General features: G+C 37.8%; 1 pseudogene; it reads left to right on the top strand.

Moving 5' to 3' along the window:
- The first annotated feature begins 1,439 nt into the window (after positions 1 to 1,439).
- Positions 1,440 to 6,415, top strand: LOC119511519 (annotated as a pseudogene).
- The last annotated feature ends 493 nt before the right edge of the window (positions 6,416 to 6,908 follow it).

Here is a 6,908-nt window from a genome sequence, read left to right as displayed (position 1 = left end):
AGCTCAGAATCATGTATGTCACCAGAAGGAAAGTTGGAGGTCACAAGATGGGGTGTATAAAACTGAATCCTGTGGTGGGCAATGTTCATGATTAACTGTATAAATACTAGAAATCTCTTTCATGAACCAGAAAAAATGTATGACATTACAACTAGAAGTTAATAATAGAGGGGTATATAGGGAAAAATTATATACCTATTGCAAACTATATACTACAGTTAGTAGTATTTCAACTTTCTTTCATAAACAGCAACAAATGTACTATACCAATACTATGAGTCAACAATGGAAGGGGAGTGGTCAGGGATATGGGAAGATTTGAGTTTCCTTTTCTTTTTATTTTTTCCCTTCTTTGTCTTTATTTCTTGTCTGGAGTAATGAAAATGTTCTAAAAATTGAACATAAATTAATTGTGGTGATGGATGTAGAGCTGTATGAGGGTACCAGGGGCAATTGATTGTACACTTTGGATCTTTGTATAATTGAATGGTTTGTGAACAATCTCAACAAAATTTAAAAAAAAATAACAAACAATACACATTTACATACAATGTATGTATATTTGCAGCACATGATACACACACACACACACACACATGCACATAGGTCCTTGTTCTATTTCATTTTGAAAAATATATCATCACTGTTGTTTGTTTATTCATGTAACAGACACATTTCATTGAAGTTTTCTGAGCTTTCTAATCCTGAAATAATTCCTATTTATTTTTTTCTTTATATGTGGGGAGGTAAAGAGCTATACCAATCAAAAGAATTGAAGCTGTTAATTGAGTGAAATCCGGTAGCAGTGAGACAAAGTGCTCAGGGAAGCCACAGAGGGCAGGGCACGCAGAGGCTCCAGTACATCCACTGCTCACTCTTGGCCACCCTTTCCTGATCACGGAACAAATTCTAATCACCGGGCCATGCTCGCCAATCGGGTGCACGCTTGCAGGGTCCTTCCATTAACCGCTGCCTTCTACACCGTTTTCCAGCCATGCTTCCTCTTTCACGTGTGTGTGCAGGCATGGGTGTCCACCCTCCCACCCCCAGGCTCCCTGTGGGCCACGTCACCAGACCACACCCAGCCAAGGCAACAGCATCGAAGGCATGAGCTTTGGTTGTAGCTGTGGCGGTGGCAGTGGCAGTGGGGGCAGCTGTGCAGTGAGTGTGGAGCCTGAGGCACTGAGTGTGGAGAGAAAAGAGAGCTGAACTGGAATGGATATGTACATCTTATGACTGATATGATGAAACTAGTCATGAGCCAAAGGTCAAGATGTCTTCCTGGGAAATCTTGCTGCTGATGCTGCTTTATAATGTCATACAATGCATGTTTGCTTTAAGGAAGACCTTCATAATTAAAGATTTTCATCTTGTAAGTATATGAAATGAAAATCAGATACTTTGGGGAAACATTTTCCTCCTAATAAGTTATTCTTTTAATGGGTGATTTGGCAAACAATACAGTTCTGTATAGTGGTGTGAAAACCTCTTTGAAGGAAGCTAATCATGGTGGAAATTTTGGAATTACACTTGCAGAGCTGCAGGTTCTTATGAAGATCAGGTCCACAGATGCATTACATAAAATACAGGAAACCTATGGAGACATCTATAGAATTTGTTCCAATTGCAAACATCTAATGGAGGCTTGAGTGGAAACCCTGCAGATATAAAGAGAAGAGAAGAAGTGTTTGGAAAGAATTTTATAACCCCTAAATAACTAAGAGTTTTCATCAGTTAATATGGGAAGCATTAGAAGATGTGGCTTTAATTATATTAGTAGCAGCCATAGTTTCACTGGCCCTTTCTTTTTATCAACTTCCAGAAGGGAATAATGCACCTTTTTGGGGAGGAAGAAGGTGAAAGTGAAATTTATTGGATTGAAGGAGGTACAATCCTCTATGCAGCTGTGTGTGTGGTATTAGTAACAGCCTTCAATTACTGGAGTAAGGGAAAACAGTTTAGAGGTTTGCAGAGTCAAATTGAACAAAAACAGAAGTTCACAGTCATCAGGGATGGTCGGGTCATTCAGACACCTGTGACTGGCATTACTTTTGGAGACATTGCTAATAACTTTGTGGTAATCTTCCAGCTGACAGCATACCTAATAAAGGCAATGATCTTAAAATAGATGAAAGTCCATTGAAAGGTGAAACTGATCCTTTTAAAAAGTCTTTAGTTAAGGACTACTTCTATCAGGATGGGGCTAGGTGTTTACACCCGCCCCTTCAGAAGATCGTGAACTAGGAGGAGATCAAACACAAATAGTGATAGCTGTAAAGAAGATATCATTGAGTTAAAGAAAACCAACTAAGTTTTGAAGACTACTGAAATTCATAAAAAGAATAGAGTAGAAGTTTGGAAAGCTTTGTAATGGGTGACAAGAGATGACAAGATGTGGATGTACAAGTTGGAAAACTGTACTCTTGTAATGGAAGGCTCTGGAAGAATGGTAGTTACTGACATAGGTGAAAATTTTCAAATTGGAATTATCTTTCCTTCACATGGAGCTGGAGGTGAAGAGGAAGAGAAGAAAGATAAGAAAAAAGGAAACAATAAATAAGAAACAAAAGGGAACTATTGAGAGTCACAACAAAGCAAAAGCACAGGAAGGTGCAGCCACAGCAATGTAGCCATTGAAGAGTAAGAAGGTGAGGATGGTGATGAGAAAGACAAAAAGAAAGCATATTTGCCAAAAAAGGAAAAATCTGTTTTACAAGGGAAACAGAGAACTGGACATTCAGATTGGCAAAGCAAGTCTATTAATGTCTGACATCACAGTAATCATCCTAGTATTATATTTTATAATTGATGTGTTCTGGGTTCAGAAGAGACCATGGCTTGCTAAGTGCACACTGATTTACATACAATATTTTGTGAAGTTCTTCATTATTGGAGTTACAGTTTTAGTGGTAGTAGGGCCAGGAAGTCTTCTACTTGCAGTTGCTATCTTGCTGGCTGATTCAGTTATGAAAATGATGAAAGAATATCTTAGTAAGGCAACTGGATGTTTGTGAAACCATGGGAAATGCTCCAGCCATTTATTCAGATAAAACAGGAACATTGACAATGAACAGAATGACCGCTGTCCAATCTTACATAAATGAGAATAGATTATAAAAGGCTCCTGAACCAGAAGCTATTCCACCAAATTTGTTACCCTATCTTATAACAGGACTTTCTGTGTATTGTACTTATACATCAAAAATATTGCCACTAGAGAAAGAGAGTGGATTACCTCATCATGTTGGTAATAAAACTGATTGTGTCTTGTTGGGACTTCTTTTGGATTTAAAACTGGATTATCAGGATGTTAGAAATGAAATACAGGAAGAAGCACTCTACAAAATCTTCTCCTTCAATTCTGTTAGGTTGTCCATGAATACGGTCCTGGAAAGTTCAGATGGAAGATATTGAATATTCTGCAAGGGGGCATCTGAGGTAATTCTGAAAAAGTGTTTGAAAATCTTGAGTGCTAATGGTGAGGCAAAATTATTCAGACCAAAGGCCAGTGAGGATATTGTAAAAATTGTGATTGAATCAATGGCATCAGAAGGTTTGTGGATCATATGTCTTGCATTCAGAGATTTCCCAACAGAGGAACAAGAACCAGAGAAGTATGATGAAAATGATATTGCTCTTGAAAATTTAAGATCCAGCAAGAACTGTGGTACCTGATGCAATAAAGAAATGCCAAAGGGGAGTGAGATTTTGGACTGAGAGGTCATCTGTTTTCCTGCTTCACACCTAGCAATAAACTTTTTCTCTCTTTGAAACCCTGGTGTCTCAGGAATTGGTCATTTGAGCACATCAGGCAAAATAATCCACTGACTTTCTCCAGTAAAAATTTGACAACCCCATGAAGGGACAATGCCTGAGACCCTGGAGCTCCAATAGGGCAGACTCTTGGTTCCTTAAAAAATCTTCAAGGAGAGAAACCATTTACAGTTTCAAGTCCAGAAATCTGATAGGAGACTTAATGCCTCTGGATTGCTCCTATGCCAGAGAAGCTCTGAAATGCAGAAGTACCAGTCTCTCTGAGAAAGAAGAACAGCCAGTTTCATCACTCTGCTCCATAATGTTGACTCCCCTTTTCAGCAAAAAGCAGCTAGAAGATTCATTGCCCAGACATCCCTCAAGATTTAGGGAAAATTATCAAATGAGAGGGAGGAGTTGTAACCAAGAAGTTAGGATTTAAGGACTGATTATGACTACTGAATCATTATAAAGATATTCCTTTGTACTTTCTGGTATATTAGAGTAGAAAGAGGGAAATAACTGAAACCTGAACTGCAATCCAGCTGCCTTGATCTCTGATAATGGTTGTACAGCCTCTATCTTGTGGCCTTGTGATTGTAAAACATTGTGTCTAACCTTCACTTCTATCCATTTATCCAGTTTTTTACTTTAAGTCTTGTGATCACTAAAGATAGCCGCTAATGTATATTAATGAAGAGTCTTGGGTCAGACCAGAACTAACCCACATCAAGTCCAAAGAATTTTGATAACCAAAGCTGGATCTCTCCAAAATGGTCTTGCCTGACAGGCACAGTGGCTTAGGCTTTAACCTACAAGTCTATACCTCATTATAATGCTAAAACTCATGCCCATCATTATATTAAAACCATCATTTTCTTACATATGTTCTCTGACTAAGCATATAATCAATCTGCCCATACTCAATAATTAGATCACTTCTAATTACTTCATCTAGAGCCATTGTACTTGTCATCCTAAAACCTGTCAATCATTTGATGCTATAAAGATATCAGAATTACTGCAGTTTGGGAAGGCAGATTTTGGGTTGACAGGCCATCTGTTCTCCTAATTCATGCTTAGTAATAGTCTTTCTTTCTTTTAAAAAATAGAAAAAGGTATGCCAGAAGGCTGGAACTACTGTACACTTGGTCGATAATAATAATACTGTCCAGGCTGTTGCTACCAAATGTGGTGGTTTAAATCCTGGGGAAAATTTCCTCTGCCTAGAAGGTAAAGATTTTGACAGAAGAATATAAAATGGAAAGGGAGAAAGTGAGCGAGAGTGAAAAGATTTGGCCAAAGCTCCAAGTATTTGCAAGTACTGCCAAACATACATTGGTTAAAAATATAATTGACAGCACTGCCTCAAAACAATGACACACTGTAGCTGTGACTGGTGATGGTACAAATGATGAAAAAAACATATTTTGGATTTGCAATAAGTATTGCTGGAACTGATGTAGCCAAAGGAGCATCTGATACTATTCTCACAGTATGACTACAAGCACTGTTTAAACAGCCATGTGGGGATGAAATGTCTATGACAGCATCTCAAAATTTCTTCAGTTCCAGCTGTTAGTGTAGTAGCAGTGATTGTTGCTTTTATGAGCACCTGTATCACTAAAGATAAACCACTTCAGGCTGTGCTGCTGATGCTGTAGGTAAAATCTCATAAGGTTTATGCTCACTTCCCTGGCTCCAGCAACAGAACCACTCACTGAGTCTCTCTTGCTTTGGAAAATTTATGGTAGAAATAAGCCTCCATCTCACACACAATGATGAAAAATATTTTTGGTCATGCATTCTATCAACTTGTGGTAGTATTCTTCACACTCTTGTTTGCTGGAGAACAGTTTTTTAATATTAACAGTTGAAGAAATGCCCCTTCTTATGCTTCTCCTTCAGAACATTATGCTATTTTAAATATCTTTGTGCTGATGTAATTTTTCTATGAAATAAATGCCTGGAAATTCATGGTTAAAGAAATGTGATTGAAGGAATCTTTAATAAGGCCATCTTCTGCACAATTGTTTTAGGCATGTTTGTGGTACAAATAATCACTGCGAATTTTGATGGAAAGCCTTTGAGTTGTTCAGAACTTTCAATAGAACAGTGTCTATGGTCATTATTCCTAGGAATGGGAATGTTACTCTGAAGCCAGCTTATGTAAAAATTCCAACTGTTTAAAATTCCTTAAAGAAGCTGGTCATGGAACACAAAGGGAAGAATTACCTGAGGAGGAAGTAGTAGAGGATGTTGAAGAGATTGATCATGCTGAAAGGGAGTTAGAGTGTGGCCAGACCTTGTGGTTTTGAGTTTCTAAACAGAATCTAAACACAGGATCATGTAGTCTTTTAATTTTGTAGTTCTTTATATGAAGTATTAGAAAAACTGGAATCAAGAAGTTTGAGTCACAACTTTATGACATTTCCTGACTTTATGATAGAAGATTCAGTGTCTCATATTCCCCTTATTGATGACACTGATGCTGAAGATTATGCTCCTACAAAATCTAACTCCAGTCCTGCACCTTCTCCCAAGAAATGTAACAATGCTGTTGATAGCAAAATTCACCTTACAATAGAAATGAACAAGTCTGCTGCCTTTTCATCCCCAGGTCCCAGGAAGCCCACTATATTGTTTGGAAACATCACTCTGATTGTAAGCTGAATGATAACACTCTAGCTGCATTTTTTAAGATTCAGTTTCATTGAAATATATTCACCTACCATACAATCATCCATGGTATACAATCAGCTGTTCACAGTATGATCATATAGTTATGCATTCATCACCACAATCTATTTCTGAACATTTTCCTTACATCAGAAAGAATCAGAATAAGACTGAAAATTAAAAGTGAAAAAAGAACACTCAAACCATCCCCTATCACACCCTATTTGTCATGAAGTTTTTATCCCCATTTTTCTACTCATCCATCCATCCACTAGATAAAGGGGGTGTGATCCACAAGGTTTTCACAATCACACTGTCACCCCTTGTAATCTACATTATTATATAATCATCTTCAGGATTCCAGACTGCTGGGTTGGAGTTTGGTAGTTTCAGGTATTTACTTCTAGCTATTCCAATACATTAAAACGTAAGAGGTGTTATCTATATAGTGCATAAGAATGTCCACCAGAGTGACC

This window comes from Choloepus didactylus, chromosome 16 (genome assembly GCF_015220235.1).
Source record: "Choloepus didactylus isolate mChoDid1 chromosome 16, mChoDid1.pri, whole genome shotgun sequence".
Taxonomy (NCBI): domain Eukaryota; kingdom Metazoa; phylum Chordata; class Mammalia; order Pilosa; family Megalonychidae; genus Choloepus; species Choloepus didactylus.
The sequence above is the reverse complement of the archived record's forward strand: the minus strand, read 5'-3'. Positions and strand labels throughout refer to the sequence as shown.